Source organism: Haemorhous mexicanus, chromosome 5, assembly GCF_027477595.1.
Source record: "Haemorhous mexicanus isolate bHaeMex1 chromosome 5, bHaeMex1.pri, whole genome shotgun sequence".
Taxonomy (NCBI): domain Eukaryota; kingdom Metazoa; phylum Chordata; class Aves; order Passeriformes; family Fringillidae; genus Haemorhous; species Haemorhous mexicanus.
In genome coordinates, this window is record NC_082345.1 from 49,036,156 (window position 1) to 49,056,381 (window position 20,226).

The 20,226-nt window shown below is 35.2% G+C and overlaps 2 protein-coding genes across 7 annotated transcripts in view; one reads left to right on the forward strand and one right to left on the reverse strand.

Annotated features, from left to right (window-relative positions):
• Positions 1 to 20,226, reverse strand: part of IMMP2L (inner mitochondrial membrane peptidase subunit 2) — a 407,582-nt gene that overhangs the window by 207,660 nt on the left and 179,696 nt on the right. The gene's annotated exons all lie outside the window — the stretch shown is intronic.
• The window catches only part of LRRN3 (leucine rich repeat neuronal 3), a 31,804-nt gene continuing 14,711 nt past the window's right edge, over positions 3,134 to 20,226 (forward strand). The window contains exon 1 of the mRNA XM_059847103.1: positions 3,134 to 3,769. The gene's annotated coding sequence lies outside the window, so the exon portion shown is untranslated. The remainder of the gene's footprint in view (positions 3,770 to 20,226) is intronic.

Consider the following 20,226-nt stretch of genomic DNA (forward strand, 5'->3'; position numbering starts at 1 on the left):
ATAATCTGTATGAATACACACTTAAAAAAAATATCTTCCAATTTCTGATATAAAGTGTGTCATCTTAGAATTTAAATCAAATAGTTGTGGTATCTTTACTGTAACTGCATAATATTTATTACAGTTTTTAACAACACTTGCTGCATTCTAAACAGAGCTGTGTTCTCACAGACTAAAAATGATCATGAGTAATCCTGAACCACAAAAAAGTATATGGAGGCCCTAGGATGCTCTGCCTTTCTACATAATGAAAAAGAGGAAAAATTTTTGAAATCATCTTCCTATTTTGAGAAAAATGCAGACATAGAATCATTGTATTTAAATAACTAAGGGGTTTATGGATTGTGTTTATTGTCCATTAAAAACAAATAATTACTTTGTTTATTTAAAATGCACTCAGTAATCAGATAAAAGGTATGCTAAATAAATTGCTGGAGTTAGTCTGCATTAATTTCATTGTCTCTCTATCAGTCTGAGAGAATTTTTTTTCTATCTGTCCTGTAACCTATTAAGCTATATATATGATTTTCATAAAATTGATTACATTGCTATTTTTAAACCACCAAGCATCACAGTGAAATCTGCAGAAAAATAACTTAATGAACTTTAATAATAATAATTGTTTTGGTTATAAAAGATACTTTTCTCCTGCAGATAGTTAAAAAAAATATTCTTTAGCATTACCTAAATAATAAAATTCAATTACTTCACTTTTTTTTACAAAACTGAATTTTAGTATGATTTAATAACATTTTAACTAATATGTAAATGTATGCCTATCAAGGAAGTACTTTAATTGCATATATAGTCTATCATAAGAACTCACTTTCTTTATGCAAGTATACTTTAGTTGATTTAATTATCTAGCCCTCTAATTACACAGTCCATACCAATCAACCAAAATGAAGCACTTCTCTAATCTTAATTTCACATGTCAAATCACTGCATATGTTTTTGCATGATCCACATGTTAATTAGAAAGCCAGATTTTGAATGAATGACAGCGAGTTCATGAGGAGGCTAGGGGCAAAACCCAAGAAATATTTCACACAGGTCAATGCAAGCCCCTATCTATTTACCTTTCTCCAGATCATCTGTTTCTCCACTGGATGAGATCTAGCAGTTTTTAGTTGTCTTTAAAATAACATTTTCAACTTTGTCCAAACTTTTTGAAATATTCTTGTCTCTCACTGCCCCCACAATCCCCCCCCTCTAGCACAGGTTAATATCTTTTGGGGGAGTGAGGCAGGAGAGGGCTGAGATCAGGAAGGATTTCCATTTTTCTTGTGGAAGCTGCAATGCAAGAGGTCTTACTCTTCTGGCTTTGGATTGTGCTTACTTACAACATCCAACACAGGACATTACGTTGTGCAGCAGGGAAAGCTTATAGGTTGACTTGGAAGTTAAAAATGGCTTGCATTTACAGCTCATAGTGGTGAACACCACATACATCAGAGGCTCCAAGAGCCACCTCGTGGGGGCAAAGGAGAAACAAGGTTTCACCAGTGAGCCCTGAGGCTACAGAAAAATGATGTGACATCTTTCTGATCTTTGTTTTCCCTGTCCCAACCTCAGGCAAGAAGACCTGAAAGGTAACTAAAGATGGGTTTGCCCCACGTTATAACTCTTTAGCTCACATTAGAAAAAATTTGAATATCCATAACAAAGAATGAGAGAAAATAAAAAGACCACTTGGCCTTTCCCTTGCCTAGAGTATGTCACCTATTTGCAGCTAATCAGTCACACAAATGCTATTATTTCATCTATGAAACAGTCCCACTCAGTTGGATGAGTGAAAAATGAACAGCACACATCTTTGAAAAAATTTAACTCTTTGTTCACTGTAGTTAGCTTAAGTGCAGTCTTCAAAAATTTAAGGCAGAAGGAAAAGGCTGCTTTAATATAGCCACAGTGTAAGCACCACTGAGCCTAACAGGAGTAGTGTTGTAAGACCTGCCCTAGCCAATTATAACAACCTGAAATTTATTCAAAGTGGTGGCATTCATTTAATTAAATTTTCACAATAAGTGATTTTATGAAGAATAAAATTATTTTCTTACCAATAAAAACAAAAATAATGCAGTCCAAGATCTGAGCCAAAGTGAATTGAGATGAGACTCAGTATTCATAAAAAAGAAACCATTTTATTGTAAAATTTTGGTGCTATTGCTGCAGCAAAAAGTACACTAATTTACACCATTTACTAATCTTCAGTAAATATTCATACTGTTATTAGACAAGATCGTGAGCCTTTCTTCAAAGCAGATGAGTGTGAAATGAGAACCGCATCTCACTTCAGTCCACTAGAGGGTGGCCTGACTTGCTCAGGGCTGTGGGACTGAATTCACACAAGAGATCCAATATTTTCTTCGTTTTGACCTGTTGATAACCAATTCTATGTGCTTCATTATTAATTATCACCTATTATAAAGTAATTTCTTTTATATAAACAGTATATATTATAAAAAACCTTTTCTTAACAACATCTATCTCATTGTTCTGTATATCTAGGAGAAGGGGTGATGATAATCACATATTATTCTACAGTTTTTAAAATCTTCATAGGTTGTATGCCCTTTGCTCATGGACACAGAATAAACAGGGAAAAAAAATAAACCATTCACCAAAGAGCATAGCATAAAGGGAGAAAGAAGAGAGAAAGGGAAGGAAAAATCTGGGCATCCTATTGTTTATACAATTGAATGGCCATAAAAGACAGACTCAAGCAGAGAGAGATTGAGAAAGTGACTTCTTATTTAACCAACCCCTTTCAGAGTTCATTTTGAAATTTTATTTCTCAAGAAGGTATGCTACTGCTATTACTTTCTACTGATAAGCACAGGTAGTAAAATGTAATATTTGACAAAATTTGGGAGAGGAAGAATAGGTAAAATCTTTTCCTGTCTTAAGCTTAAATATATCTATATATATATATATAAAGGCACCAAAACAGGGGGCAAGGCACAACACATTTTTCCTGAATGGTTTCATCATACAGTATCCCCTGAACTACAGCAGCCTTTGCAGAACTTCAGTGATCTCTAATAAGTTGTTCTGAGTACAGATAACAGCCCTTAAAGGACAAAAAAATAAATAAATAAAAAAGGGGGGTGGGGGTAGAAAATGTGGACCTCCCAATCTGTTCTGTACAGACAGAAAGCGTGCCCCGTAGCTCGCACAGATCGCAGGAGCTCTCCGGGCGCGTTCACAGGCTGGTTCCGCGCTCCCTTCCCCGAGCAGCAGCAGTGTCACGTCCCAGACACCTTCCCACGGGCACGCGGCCGCGCACTGCGCGCAGCTGGGCGCGCCAGGCAGCCGCTCCTCTCCGGGGAGCGCGGGGCTGCGCCGGCAATGACCGCTGAGCAGCAGCACCGCGGCGGTGTGACAGCCGAGCGCCTGAGCGATGCACCGCTAACCGCCATGGAAACAAGGAGAAATAAGAGCAGCTAGCGAGCTGCTCTCTCCCCCGCCTTTCTCTCTCCGCTGGATTGCGAGCCTCAGACAGCCAGGCAGCAACAGCGCCTGGCAAACGCAAGGGATCTCAGCTGGCAGCACGGAGAGTCTCTCGTGTTGTAGGATATCAATAGATACATCTTTGTATTATAGACTGTTAGACACACGCATGCACACCGACTCACACCCACACGTACATGTGTGCTCGTCTATTCAGACTCTGGCTTTAATACAAGTATGTCGCTACCTGAACTAAGGATTCCAAATTACTGAGATGCAAGAACTCCTCCAGCTCTGAAACTACTCTTATTATAGGGTAAGTTCCTCTTTATTTTCAATTTTATCCTGACTTTTATCTAACTTCCAGACTCTTTCCCCTTTCTTCTTTTGGTGAAGTTATTTTATTAGTGAATTTTTCACATATTACTTTCTTGAGCAGAAATGCAATGCACTATGCTTTTTATGCAAGAGATAATCTAAACATGCTTGCAATAGTATTAGATCTGTGCATTTGTTAGCTTGAAAGAACATCAAAGGAGAAAAAAAAAATAAAAGAAGAATGTTTCCACTGATGTTTCAGAGCCAATATTAAATTAAATTAAACACTTGCTCTGTGTTTTGAAACCAATAAAACAAAATACAGGACAGCCTCCTTTCTTCTCTCCAGTGCTAGGATTAAGGGAAATGCTGTTTATGTCAAGACCTAAAAACCACTGAGCAATGAGGCTGAATGAGCATATCACAAACAGTTATTGAATTTCTGCCAGGCTACATCTTGAGGATTGTGGCAAATGACTTCGCTTAAAAACATCCCCTTTCCAGTCAGAAGGGACACTGTGAATGTCTGATTACTGATGCAGCTGGAACTGACGCGTTAGGTAAAAAGGATCACATTAAGCAGAGGAGTTCTAATCTTCTTTTGTAATTAACAGGATCTCAGCAGGGTGCCTCTATTTACATGGAAGGAGAGAGAGTGTTTAAATCCATCACTATAAAAGCTTTGCCTGTTTTAGTATAGCAAGGCTCAGAACTGTTTGTCTTTGCTTTCCATGTCTTTGTTTTCACATGTCTAGCTGGAGTTTTTGCCCGGCACTGCTGATGAGAAAGAGAACACAACACAGGGGGAAGGAGAAGGCAGCAAATGCAGGGGGCTGGTAAAATACCAGTGATTTTCTATTTAACCAATTTAATCAACTTAAAATTCCAGGCTAGCCCTACAGTTGTCTAATGTGCTTGTGCTTATGCATGTGTATGTCATTTCTTTCATGCAGTATCGGAGTACCTCAGTATCCTTTAGATGAAAACACATTTGGTAAAGTGCATCAGCATGGATCTGTGATTCATGCACCAGTGAAAGACAGAGATAGATTTTACTTTACACTATGAAAAAGACAGGTTAGCCCTCTAATGCATGCTTCAAAATGAAAAAAAAATACAATCTGCATCTTCCCGTATGCTTTTGTTTGCTTTTTAGAGTACTATAACTGCATGAAAAACATCTCAGTATTTTGATTATTTCTCCTACCCCTTTATCTCCCTTCAGCCCCCTCACTCCTGTGAACTCTGGAGAACATCATAAAGATTCTGTTCCTTTGCACCAATGTAATCATTTGCTTGTAATTTTAGAGCTACTGTGTTCTGAGAAACAAACTGTGAAAGAACCATCAACAGATAGCCACTGGCTTTAAGTCTGTCACCTTTCCAAAAATGTCAGGAAATGGGTAGCTTAACAATATGTATGGTAAGAAGTCAATTAATTCAGGTGACCTTTGTAAATGGTGACAATAAAGCAGCTCTGACAATATGCCACGGCATTCGACATTCCCTCTGGAAAATGAATGGGCTTAAGGAGAGGTTTTCTTTTCAGAGTACAAAATGAAAGGTACTGAAGCATTAGCTCCTGCTATTGGCAAGCTTGCTTCCTCTATTTTAGGTGGTCTGTGAAGCCCGTTTTAAAGCAAGCTGACTTATTTTATTGCATGAAACACAATCTCTGGTCTAATTAATTAAACATCCTGTTTTCATTCACACTGCATGTGCACAACAAGCATTTCCAGCTCCTGGTTTGGATTTTTATAAAATGTGCTAGAAAATAAGTAGAGAAAACCTGATTCTGATCTCTTCATGCTATCTGCAAAGGACTACTCAGGAAACTTTTTCTACATGCCTCAGTAGCTTCTCAGCTCTTCTGAATGTTTATCCTCATTCATTTTTAATGTAGAAAATAAGTAAATATAAGTAACTGTACAGAAATGCAGCTTGGGTTTTGCCACATATACTCTAATGTGCTACTTCAAAATATTATAAAGATATGCCAAAGAGCTCCAGAAAAATATGGCTATTTCAATCATACATGTACAGAGAACATATGCTGTAGATGAAGTTTCTGTACCCAGTAGGGACACTCTTAACCAGCAAAGCAGGCAAAATGTGTGGTGACTGTATTTTGGTTAATACTCCCTCAAAGCTCCTGCAATAATGTTGTAGTGTCAGCCAACGACTGGCTGATGTTGTTATGGTAACCCTGAAGTCCCGTCTTTTAGGGTGGCAGCTCTGAGCATGACATCAGAGCATGCCTGCTTGGAGTACCCTGAAGTGGGTGAGTACTTCATTTTTCCACCTGAATTAGACCAGATCAACTAAGCAACGTTGCTGCCTGTAATGTAGATCAAAAATATAATGTATAATCTTTGTTAAATGACCAAGATTGAGCAGTTTATGAGCAGCTTATGAAAATATTCACGTCCTGATTTTTACTTGTAATCACTTGTCCTTTGTCACTAGAAAACAAAACAAAGTATGTGCAAGAGAGAGCAAACCATTTAGGAGTGTTGGAGCCACTTTCTTTGACTCTCACCCATGACCTATATTGTATTAACAATTAAAGGCTAGCCAAAAGCTTTGTTGCTTGCTGACAATCACTCTTAATTAAAGTTAGACTGGTATTTAACAGCCAAGTTTTGGAGTATCAAAACAATAGAAGAAGATAAGCAGTAGAAAACAAAAGACTTTTTCAAGACAAGTTCTATCTTCTATTGAAAGAAAAATCACCACAGAGAGAAAAATTATACCTTTTTGAACTATATATAGATAGTTTTAGTGTTTCATGGTACATTACTGTTTTAGTTAATTCATATGTCCCTTCTTCAGATAGTACCATTAAAAGCTGAAGGAAAACAAAACTCTTGAGAGAGACATTGTAAGAAACTACCTTAACATACTCTTCCATGTCAAATTCCATAAACTCAACTTAATACCAAGAAGCAAAAACTGACAATGAAAAACCAATTTCACATGTAGCACTAAAGGAACTATTTTCTGAAGACAAAGGAATGAAGGTTTTCTAAAATTTTTCTGAAGATCAAAAATCAGACAGTTTCTAATTACTTTTTTAACAGAATATGACTTCTACAAGCCTTCATACTACTGTAAAAGAATACTAATTCTCATTCTAACAACACAACAAGCAATTAAAATCCTTTGCTTCACTGAAAGAAAATGCCAGTAGAATTTGAGAAGAAACAGTAGTGACAGATGTCATTAGAAAGGTCATTAAACACATTAGTTTTAAGAGAAAAATCAATGCTTCTCATTAAAACTGTAATGTAACTGTAAAAAGGAATTACTGTGCCTTTTACTTATTCAACTGACCAGTCCACAAACTGTTAAAAGTCATTATTGTGAAATGGTGTAGTTCATAAAGAACTTACTTAAATCAATGGTTTGACCTTCAGTGTTATACAAAAAAATCTATAAATGATTTCATCAATTTTTCCTCAATAAAGTCATATCCTCAACTGAACTGAACTGATAAATGTTTATTAGCACAGCACATGGAGCTATACTCATCTGCAACAGAGAAAGATCCAATATGGATGTCAATACGATTATTTCACATTAGGTTCTTCATGGAGTAGCTGAATATGACACCTTGTGAAAAAGAGTATTTTCATGAGGGCCAAATACAAACTACTTTCACAATTTTACTTGATCCGATTCTCTGCCAACAGGATTTCATATTCTTTATACACGGAACATCAACCATGATACAAGCTACAGGCATGCTCTCACCCCTAGCATTTACCAAACTGCTTACTTTTCCTCAAAGCAAAAACAAGTGCAGACATTAAAACAAAGGGGAAATTTCATTTTATAAACACAAATTTATACAGCATATCCTCAAAACAATTATCCCTCATTTAGAAATACTTCTTTATCACAAAAGATTTATCTCAAGTCTCTTTCAGCTTGGCCACAAGCAGCAGTGGTCTAATTGAAAGGAAATAAGAGCTCTGTACTCACATTATTTCTAATCAGTTGTATTTCTGGAAATCATTAAAATATCTGCCCCAAATTTAATGGTACTTTAACTCTACTGACCTCTGTATTAGAGTAGAAAATAATTTTTGCCTCTTTTGTGCTCCCAGCTTCCAGAATCTCACTCAAACTGGGAAATGCTTTTTGACAACACTGGCACAAAAGAAATAATTTAGCTTTTCTCTTTCATGAATAAGCATCTGTATTTAGAGGTAAACACTGCAAAGAAAAATAAAATGCTACAGGGAATATTTTTTTCAAAATGTCTACTGATTATTAGTATTACCCCAAGAGTCTTTTAATAGACATTTCTTGTTATGCAAATAGCAACCAGTCTGCCAGGAAATACTTTAAATTCTCTATAACATTTGGCATAAAAAAGGTACAAGTCATAAGATTAGCTGCACCAAAAATCCTTGGGCATCCAGCTACTAGAATGAAAAAAACAAGAAAAAGTATTTTTTATACAATTATATCTCTAGGGATCAGACAATTTCAGAAATTACCTATTTAATAAATTATGGAATAATAAAACAAAAAACCTGTGGTGTAGTAGAACACACAATGAAGAGCAAAGTTGTGCATTGAGACATTTTTTTAAATCGCCACAGTACTATGCTATTATACTGTCATCCTGGGTAAGAAAAGATGACTCTCAAATTGTCTCTAAGAAGGCAACATGATGGTCAGACATTACTAGGGCTCTTCTAGTGAGGTGTTGAGAGGTTAAAGGAAACTGGGTTGGTTAGTTTTGTCATGGTGCTAAAACAAAAAGTCACTCTTATTTGAAATAGAATGAGAAATAGATACCAGATTTGGAAGGCATTTAAATAAGTACAATTATGGGATTCATTCCCTGAATAAGGATAAACACAAATGTCTCCTACTTTACAACAGTAGCATATCTCTGCTGAAAACAGATATATATGTGTCATTATTTATTTCATATTTATGTGATTTATTCAATACCTAAAGACCTAATAAAATTTTTCATCTTGACAGGAATAATTTTTATGTGGAAACAGAAACTTTTCTCAAAGATTTTAGCTAGTGTCACAGTAGCTATAAATAGAAAGACTACAGAGACACATTTGTTTCTTCACCCCAAGCTCATTCCTGTTGCCAAGTTCTCTCAAGTCACTGAACTTCCTCTCCCCTCTGGAAAGCAGCTTTCTCTAGAGGTCATGTCAAGCATCAGCAATTTTTGCAGATGACACTTAGCAGTGAGCTAATTCACCCCAGTGCAGAACAGTGCAGCGCAGCGTTTCCACCAAAGTGCAGAGTTACCTGTTGAGCTCCCCTCCCCAGCTGGCTCCATGTTGCATGCCATGGAAGGAGCTGAGAGGCAGGAGAGACCACACTGGCCAAGGCTCACATGGGAGCTGAGTCTTCCAGAAAAAACTCTTTTCTGTGTAACAACAGCTCCAAACCCACTGCATAATACTAAACTGCTCTCTTTTGTGTGTTCCATACAGAAATCAGGCAGTGCTGTAAAAACTCTTCCTCCCTCTGCACTACAAAAGAATGTTCTGAAACAATTCAATCAATTTAGGAAGTACAGTATTTTCTCTTGTCAGATTCTAAACAAATAAAAAAAAAGCCTTTCAGTATAAAAACTAAAATTACAGCCAAGTGGTGCTTCATTACCACTGTAGCTTAAGGGACATTATCTGCACAACTCCTATTTCATATCATTTTATAACAAAACACAGTTACTTACGTTATCCTCCTAAGTATAACACTAAAAGATTATCCTACATATATGGTGTGTATTACACCATTTTGAACATGCACTTCTTTTTTACACAAGATGCACCATGTTAACTTTCTGAAATGACAGCTGAGCCTGTAGAGCCACTATTTCATCACACTCTCACAATGCAGTAATTTTACTTCTTCATTTTGGCCAGTTACTTGCTGGTAAGCCCATTACAAGACTAAAACTCAACAGCACTCAAGAGAAATTGAATGATTAATAATGATTATACCAGTTTATAGAGGTATCCTTATGAGGTAAGAGAAGACAAAATGAGGTAATTGCAAATATAATGATCTGTTAAGGTAGAAATGTTTGTCTGAATAGCAATTTCACCCAGCATGTATAATTCACATAACACATTCTTCTGAATGTTGCTTTGATATAGATTATCCAGTCATCAATATTTTGTCAGACAAACACACTTTCAGTCATTTTATTTCTATTGTAAAATAAGAGACAAAAAGATATTCAGCATACTATTCAAGGGTTAGACTCCAAACTCTAAGCTCCAGAAAATAAGGAAAAGTACTCGGTCTTCCAACAGCAGCAGCCAAACTGCTGAGCTCTTTCCTGGGCAGAAAGAAGAGCCAGTCAATCTGAGGAACTGCCCACAAATATTTCTGCATTTCTCACTTCCTCCCAAGGATAATATGCATGTTTGGACACATATTATACACACCCCACCACTCCCTCTGATAGGAAGCAATCACCTTGGATATTAGTGCATAGAGTCATTTTAATGAGGCTACTCAAGGCAATGCAGATGCAAGCATTTAAATATTGCCTTCAACAGGTATCATTTAACAGTAAACTGTAACTAGAATAGATAACTAAATTTATATACAATGTCAAAGATTTAAATGCTGAAATCTTAAATTACCTATAAATTGTCAAAATTGTTAAGTACACATAGGATCTATGGTCATTTCAGTTCAAGCCAAGTATATAGATCCACATATCTGGAATTTGCATACTTGGAGGCCTTCTGCTCCATACTGCAACACCCTTTGCTCTTTTAACAGTTGGAAAATCCATAAACTTGTTGATTTTCAAATGTTATTCTCATTACTGCTCTGACAGCTTCTGAGGTTTACTAAAAATTCACAAAAAGGAGCAGAAAAAAAATATCCATTTATCTTAAGTGAATGTGGATTAAGTATTTGTAATCTTTACTTTGTTTTAAATTTGGGTTATATATCAGTTCTTCAAAAAGCATCTTGTGTTGGTATGCCATTATGTCAATCCTAGCAACAAGTATAGAAGACATTAAAAATTAAGAAAAAATTATAAAAAGTTTAAATATACACACAGTATCTATGCCTGACACAAATATGTCAGGAAAACTATAAAGGCTGAGATTGTAGACTACCCATTTACAACTACTGTACTAGTAGTAAATGGATTTAATGTTACTATAAGCACATTTAAAGTTGTGGCATAAATCCACTACTATTTAATCTCTCACATAGAAGTTAGCAAAACTTTCAGAAAGTCTGAACAAATTCTGTTCAAGCCATCTACTCCATCATTAATTACAACGTAGATATTTTTTTTTCAACAAAGAGTAATCAATGCTCAGGGTTGGGGAAAATGTTCACTTCCATAAAAATTAAATTTGCATTAGCATTGCTTTGAAATAAATTTTGTTTGGCATGTCAAGGTACAATATTGAATCCACCATGATATGTTTGCAATGGAATGGTCAAAAACCAAGATTTGCAAGCAGTAAGAAACTCCAGTTTGATTTTTACTTTCCATGAGCTTGTGTGGCATAAGAGGAGACTGCTTTGAGTGGGAAGATGGACTGAAGAGCTCCTGAGGTCCCTTCCACTTGACTCTCCCACGATGATGCTCTCAACAGAAAGGCTTACTTCTCTGCCATCGCTGCCTTGGGGAACGGTACACAGCGCCACTGCCATCAGAGCCTGCTCAGATGTCTTGGTGTGACTGCATCACATGAGAGCAATTTAGATGTTACCAGAGGTGAAGGGCACTGTTCAATCTGTCTCTGAGCTAGTTGTATGGAGCTGAAAATGCTGAAAATCCAGACAGTCTGCTGGACTGCTAAAAGAAATAAAACCCCATTTGGTCATGAGGCAATATTTGCTTTGCTGTTACCTACAAGAGTAGGTAACAGCAAAGAGTAATTCAATGAAATCCCAGCAGGACACTAAAAATGTTTTAAATGTCCTACTAGCTTGTTTAAAAAATTTAAAATAACACACTATATTTATTCAGTTAACAGAAAGCAACTATTTTCTAGGAAGAGAGAAGCATGATTCCCTGAAACATTACCATCTTAATTTGTAATCGCTGTATTTCTGCTCAGCCAGGTGTTCAGTGTTTTCCACAGATCTGGGACTGAATACACTACAGTTTTATACACAGCTTCAAAAATACAGCTTTAGCAATCATGAATTAGAGTTAGCATAATAACCACTTCATATTAAGTGCTAAACTTTAGCTTTAACTTCCTACTGTGGTATTTTACATCATGTAGTGAATATAGTTAAACTGTTTCACTCTTTACATGCTATAAGCCTGCAATGAGTTTCATTAGAAGTGGTTCTGCTGAGAAAACCTGTCAGTTTGAAGATGTTATTTATGCTGAGTTTCCATAGTTATCGCCAATATCAAGATTACTTACTCCAATATCAAGATTATCAAGATACTCTACCAGAGTAATTTAAGAAACACAAAGTTGTCAATTAAATTGCCTAAAATTTAGAGTACCCTTTTACAGATGATAAAATGGACACCATGTAAGTCCTAATTTTGAAAAAAGCAATGTGGAAAGAACAAACTAGAACCACGCAATACTAATACCTGTAACCTCACGGAAGCCATGGAGTGTAAAGCAGGACAGAAATAAGATGCAGCACTGAATTCCAGCCTTTGCTCTAATCTTATCAGTAGATAACATAAGACAGCCCTTTCTGTTCTTACTTCTGCATGTGCATAAAATCATTGGCATGAGATTTACTTAGTACTAAGTTTAAAGGGAGGGTTGGAAAGGCCTTTAAAGCATTTTTCTCATATTAGAACCATCCCAGACAGATCGCATTTCTATTCTTTAGCATGGGCAAAAGCTATAATTTGATAATGTTTTTAAAGAAAAATGTTTCTGAAAAAAAGTAAATTATATTGCTGACATTTTTCATTGGTATTGTAGCAACTCCCTAAGTAAATATTCTAGCACTGGAATACTCTAAACTCAAAAGTATGAAGAATAAAAAAGTTTTAGAAGAATTTAAACAAAATAATAGGCTATATTGTCTATGTTTATCTATGACCATTACATCCGCCAGACAAAGTCTGCTTGTTGGCATTCACTAGGGTTAAGTATTTGAATGTAACTCAAATCAAAATGTTAATGATTCATTATAAAATCATTTTTTCTTGTAACGAGGATGCATTTCTCATTATGCATTAATTTGCAGAATTTATTAACAAACATTTTCCAAAACAAGCACAGAAAGGTTTGCTTTAAAAGGAATTCCAGTTCAGTCCTAAATAGGAGTCTTGTGAGAAGAACGAAATCTTGTCTTTCTAAATGTCTGCTGGCTTTTAACTCAGTCTCTCATAGTCAAGATAGATGTTTAATGGAATTTGAATAATTTGAACAATTACAGGAAATCATATTTAAGTGCAAGGGACAACTTCTAAAATTCAATTTAATTTCTGTTTACATGTCCTGAAAATCACACACAGCAAACATGATCAGCGCTTACAGCAACCACAGCTATATCTTATTGACAGTAAATCTAGATAGTTTGACAGGGCAAAAACCAGTTTAAGCTTAGCAGTTGAAAGCTTAAATGCCTTTCATAGCCATGCAAAATACAAGTGTATGGGAGATTCAAAGTAAAAGATGAAGGAGATCTAATTCATTGTTATGTAAATAGTATAGAGGAAAACCATAAAGAACAAATTGAGAATATGAGACTGTATATGATACTGCTTTCCACACTGCCAATTTACATGTGTTTTATTCTTGGACTTTTTCTGCAAAATGCAAAAACTGGTTACCCTAGCAACTGCCACATGTTACTCAGTTTATTTCTGAGGTACAGAGCAACCTATAAAAGAATATTGTGCACTTCTATTAGGATCTCTTAGCATCACAGAGAATTCCAAACTTCATGTGCCAGCATGCCCATGTGTTTTCTGAAAGTTTTAAGAAGGCATATTAAAGAAAGAGTATTGTATTTTTTTTGTAAACTCATTTTCTTTATGGTTTATGTGCAAATTAAAAACCAAGATTAGGAGCTACATGGAGAAAAATTTATCCCCTTCCAACCTGATAGTTGTTTTCTGCATTCATTTTTTAGTACAGTTCTAGTAGACATCTATAACAAATAAGTAAAGACTTCAAAACTTCTTAAATGATTCATAGGATATCATCTTCCAAAGCATAATAGGGACCTGAACAACTTGGTATAGGGGAAGGTGTCTCTGCCCATGGTGGGAGGGGTTGGAAATAAGATGATCTTAAATGTCCCATAAAACCCAAATAATTCTATGATTCTGTGATAATTCTATGACAATCATCATGAAGATCTCAAATTCTCATGATCTGTTAAAGGTTAATATTTAGTTCAAAGTAAGAATTAAAGTGTTTTGCAGCTGCTCATTATTTATATGCCCTCCCTCCCCAAAATGCAGAACTCCTTGTAGCATGTCTAGGCCCTATATAATTTATGAGGAGATGTCTTGCAATGTAGTACAAAATAACCAGAATAATAAAATGGGAGTCAACTAAAGTTAGCCATCAATGAACATATCTTAAGGAAAACTCTTTCACTCTTTCACTTTTGAAGTCTGGAAAGGAGTCTCTGTGTCCATGGGAGATCCACAGCCCCCGATCCTACAGACAGGCCTTTATCCAAGCAGTCTGCACAGGAACCAAGCCACAACTCATAATTTATATTTTATAAGTCAATGTTAGGCATTTTTTCCCATCTTCTAGTAATTTTTTTTTTTCAGTTTCCACACAAAAATATTTTTTACTGGAATACAGGAAAATACTTGGTTACATCCTCACTTCTCATTCCAAATACACAACTTTGCCCATTAAGATAATAAAAATATTTCTAAATTTGTACTTGAAACAGAATAATCAAAAATTAAAAAGTCTCTGGATTTACATAAGCACTTGTATGTTTGAATATTCTTCCTGCTAGCTATTTTCACAAGCTCTAACCAGTAAATGCTGCTCTGCCTGTTTTACTTTTCTCTGCTGACTTCTATATCATCGCATACCTGAAAAGAAGACAAGCTAAGAAACATCTTAGCAGAAGAAAATAAGCCCAGATACATTTTTCCTGTGGTTATCAGGGATGAGGATTTTGGCATGTAGCTAAAACTACAAATTATAGCCTTAGATTGACAAGCAAAACAAGAGCACATGTATCATTTCTGAAGAGGTCAGAAGTTTTGGACAGATCTGGCAGCATCCTCTTGGATTGGAAGGGCGAACTAAGAGAAGCTAATTCTGTATTTAGGCTATGGGAAGCATTCAAACTAAAAGTGCCTCAGACATTACTGCTATGAGCATATGCTTCCCTTTGGATTCTTGTGATGTTTGGTTTAATCAAACTACAGAAACACAATAGCAGGGAACATATAAACAGACCTTTTTTGCATTCCCTTGGGACATACTATGGAGTAATCAATTGTAAATTAATTGGGGAAAATTTGTTTTGCATAGCATAGAGAGGGAAAACATTAATTCGGAATAATTTGCTTAATGGCAATTCTAATATGTTATGCATGTATTCAACCTTGTTTTTTATAGTGAGATGAAAAACAATTATCAAGGATTAAATACCAATAAACTGTAATCTATACCTCTATTACAAGTAAAAGTAGAGTCAAAACAATAAAATTTAATTTCTACCAGGAAATATTCAGATTAGTCATTTGAGTGCATCAAATCTTCCATCAATTTATGAGAATTTACAAACATTTCATTACATTTAGGCACACCAGGTAGAGATATGCAAAGCCACTCAACATCACAGAGGTTTCATGATGTTCAATCTATCTGCTTGTAAGCATTTGAGTCAGTGCTAGCTCTCCATCTGTTACTTACTTTAGCTCTTATATAAACAATACTGGCTCTAAGGACACTTTCAAGAGAAATGAATACTAACCTATTAATGGTATAAGTCTAAAAATAATTCTCTTTATTTTTAAACAAAATCCTGCATTTGGTTTGTCTTACATTGGTCCAGGTAGATAAACAGATAAAATAAGCATATTAAATATACTTGATAAAGGGACAGAAAGAAATTTTTTTTAAAGTCACTCTACGGTTAAAATCTCAAAGCACACCTTCAAGTGAAAGCACAAGCACAGAAACTAATAAAAGAAAAACATGCAAAACAAATTAGTATTTTGTATTTTATTTGCCTTAATAAGTAAGTCACCTTAACTCGAGACTCAGTGAATGTGAGATTTAATAAATGCCATTCTTGCTCTGATTAAATGTCAGGGCCACAGGCTTGTTGTTACAAGATGAGAGACCAACAATTTTGTGTCTATAATGAACCCTCCTGATGATTTTTCTGTGCAATACTTTTCTTATCAATGAAACATCACAGAGTAGGTTCTTTATTATGATATGCTTTGGTTTAATAGAAATTCATTTTTATTTTTAACACTAGAAACAAACTGATGCAAATTTGGCCTGGTTGTTGACTAGAACTCTGACAGAAGGCAGAGAGGAAAGAACAGTCAGAAATCTTATTGCATGTATGGAAAAGAGCGGCTTGTGATGATTTTTGCTTTTCATACCATTAATGAGGTTTGAGACCTCCTTTTTGAAGTTCCTGTCCTCAAATCCACCATTTCCATAGCCAGAGGCATTGTAGGTCAATGTGGTTATCTCAGAAAGATAAGGTTTTTGTGACTGTACAAGCCTAAGCCCCAGAGGCACTCGATGTCCATGTGGTTATCTTCAAAAATGAAGCTCATCACCACACAATTCTACAATCTATGCCTAACCACACACAATTGAGCCCTCAGGAATTAATGGACTTTCCTAAGTGGCATAAAAAGCATCCCTCAGCAGAAAGAAAACACTGTGCACTGGATCATTCTTTTTAAATTCCTTGCATTTAAGAATTCAGTAAATACTTTACAAGTAGTTCTAGAAGTATTCCTTAGAACTTATGTCTATAACACAGAAATAAAAACATCTAAAAAACTGCTAAGCATTTTTTTAAAAGTTACATTGCATTCAGAATCCAGACATTCTGAATCATATTTGCTTTTTTTTTCTGCTTTTCAAATTTGTTTGCAGGAATAAATCTGTGCTCACACAAAAAGCTGTGCAAAATGAATTCTGAGTCTATTACTTGAAATTGTTCAGCTGTAAAGCATATTCTGGCTTGGATTCAACAAAGTTCATAAGCAACAGTTTATGAAAAGTGAGTCATTTGCTTTGAAAGTACCTGTAACATAAAGTATTACACAGAGGTAACAGTAAACTCAGAATATCAAATAAAAAATATGAATTATTGTGTCTTTTTCAGACTGGTTACATGGGAGAAAAGAAAAAGTGTGAAAAAACCCATACAGATAACTACTGTAATCAAGAAGTGGTAAATGAAATCTAGCACACATGACAGCAGACTGCAAAAAGTAGGAAACATCAATAACCCAAAGAGACATGGAGCTTGGCCTAGAATTTGAGACTTTTCAGATTATGTGTGATAAACAGTGATCTCTTGTAACAGGTTGATGGCATTGTGAATGCTGGTTTCATTCATCTCTTTTAGGCCTAAAGGACTGAGAAGTCTAATTCTTACCACATGGGTCCCCAAACAGCCATTAGGAAGAGAGCTTTAGTTTGAGTGGAAAAAAAAGCCCTCAAAGGACAAAGCAATTTTTTTCCTTTTTATGAGAAGAGCTAGAAATCACTGTACAGAGCAGAATTAGAATTAACATCAATTTGGCTTTACTTCCAACTCCGTTAACTTCCAAAGATGGTGACCAAGAGAATGGAAAGTAGGAAAAAAAACCCAACCCTTCTCATTGCCCTCATCTTACTCTCCCATCTGCCTCTAGCAGACAAAACCTGTTTGTACCTAATCCTTTCATCATAAATCAACAATTAAATGAAATAATTTACAAACATAAGGTGCAATTGAGATGATCAAATTAAGAAAAAATATATTAAAGAAAATCATAGTCATTCTGAATACTTTGACAATTTTTTTTACCAAATATATTTCTTTTAAACTCTGAACCTGGCTGGCAGGTAGACTATGAATATAAAGAATGGTACATAGCAGCATCCCACAAATCAGGATGTGAAAGGCATGGAGCTACTTTAAGTTGATTTCCAGTCAACAAGTATTATGAATATTTTGCAGGCACAAAATTAAATGAGACCACAATTAACCTCAGCTGGATTCTGACACATGCCCATACTGCAGAATGCTGTGTCTGTATCCTCCTTTCCTGCAGCCAGACACTGAATTTTTATTTTTAATTCTACTGAAAATGCCTACTTTATGAAGAAATAGATGCAGTTCTGCAGCAAGTGTCAGTGCCCCCATGAATATTTTCACATCAGACAGAAGTCACCGAAATCTGATGCTAATAATTTTGAATATTTAAATAAAGAAAGGATATATAATAAAGTATATAATAAAGACTATTGGAACTGTTGCATTAGAAGTATGTTGCCTGACCCAAAGAATTACCTGTAGACCCAAAGAATTACCTGTATCTGTCTGGTATCGTTTCATAACCCTGGAAAGTTCTTTCTCTAACACACAGAATGGAAGCCTAACACTTGAAAACATTAAAACATCAAACTCGCAAGCGTAGCCTCTAGAACTAAGGATTTTTCTTCCAGTGAAACAAATTCTGTTTCATGCTGCTTAGCCATTATTATTTTTAACAGAGAAAGCAATTAAAACCATGGTGAAAAATTGACCGAGAGCGACTTTCATAACAAAAGTATTACAGACTCAATAGCAATAAGATAGGAATGAGCCTGTTCCAAAACAATCTGCCCAAACTAATTACCAAACTAATGAAGGCTAATCATTTCCAACCTTAATAACAGCTTTAAAAATATGCTATTTCACAATTAAGCAAATGAACCAGAAAGATTTTTTTTCACTAGAGTGTGCTGATTTATCTTTCCATTGGATTTCAAGGATCATATTTGTGTATAATCTACTGCTTTATTTATAAAGTAAAACAAAATAAACAAACCTTCCCATTCATCAAAAATAGTTTGCTGTAAGTTTCTTTTACATTCTATTACAAATTCAGCAGAGAGAAATGGTGCCTCCTTCCCCTTAACAGTTCTAGAAACTGAGCTTATATATAGGGAAGTACCTGGGGACATTAATAGCAGCATTTCTGCTTTAACAGAATAGAATTCTTACTTCTCTAACATAGGGGAAGTCTAATAGCAATTCCTAAAAGAATTAAAACCCTAAAAATAGCTTGGAAAACCAGAAAGACCAGAAAGAAAAAAATGAAGCTTATCAAGACTTCTTCATTTTACATTTTCCTTACTTATTAGTTTGGTAGCTACACAGCAATAAAATGAGATTATTCAGCCTAAGAAAAAAAAAACTATGAATGCTTATCAATTAAGCATAGCTAATAGTTAGCCTTTTGATACAAAAACATTGAGCATTAGCTATAACAAAAACATCCTTGGTACCATCTTATTTATTAGGTTATCATCCTGGACAGTCATAATGAGGAAAAGGATATCTAATCCTTCTGGAGAAACATTCAGATATTTTGCTAACTGTCAACAAAACAAAAATTTACTTCAAAGCATGAGTTGCGTTGATAAAAAAGGGTTTGGTAATAGATCAAGCTACTAAGAACATAACCTGCTTAAAATTTTTGGACTGGTGCAGATTACTACACGACAATGATCAAAAGAATACCAAGCCTCGCCTTCTCTTTGTCAGCATGTAATTGTAGTCTTCCATTTTTATTTCTTTCAAGCTTATTATAGGGGTTTGTTATTAAGTATCTATGTCTCCACCTGCAGTAGAAATGCCATCTTTCATTAAAACATTAGGCTAGTGAATATCAGTTTTCCACATCCAGATGACTATAAACTACAAGGACATTAAAAAGGATTGAGACATCCTGACTTTGGAGAGAACATATCTCAATAAATCTTCAATATTTTTGTTCCAAGATAGGCTTCTAATAACACAAAAAATATTAAAAATCTACTTAAAACTGATGCTTGAAAAATGAGTATTTGTAGAAAAAAGGCAACTAAGTAGCAAAATTCTTTGTATCTTATCAATTTACATTCAATTCTAATTTTTAACAACAACCTGGGAATTACAATGAAACTAAAACCCAATTTTCAAGCCAAACATTTGATGGCCTTTAGGGTATTTTCCTTACTGCTTGAAATGCAAGTCTTAAAAGCCTGCTCCTGAAGGACTGCCAAACAAAGCAATTCCACCTCATAACTACTCGACTTTCTACTCATTAATTCTATAAGTTTCAAATGCTATTTCATCTTCCCTGGATGTTGCTCACATTATTCCTCATGAATACCAAGAGACACAAAAAAATATTCTTCACCTTCAAGGGAATGTTTTCAGGACTTTTCAAGTTCTCAGCCATTCAGATGTGATGCTTTGCCTATTCATTTAATCACAGAATAATCTCAACCTTTAGCCAACTGCAGA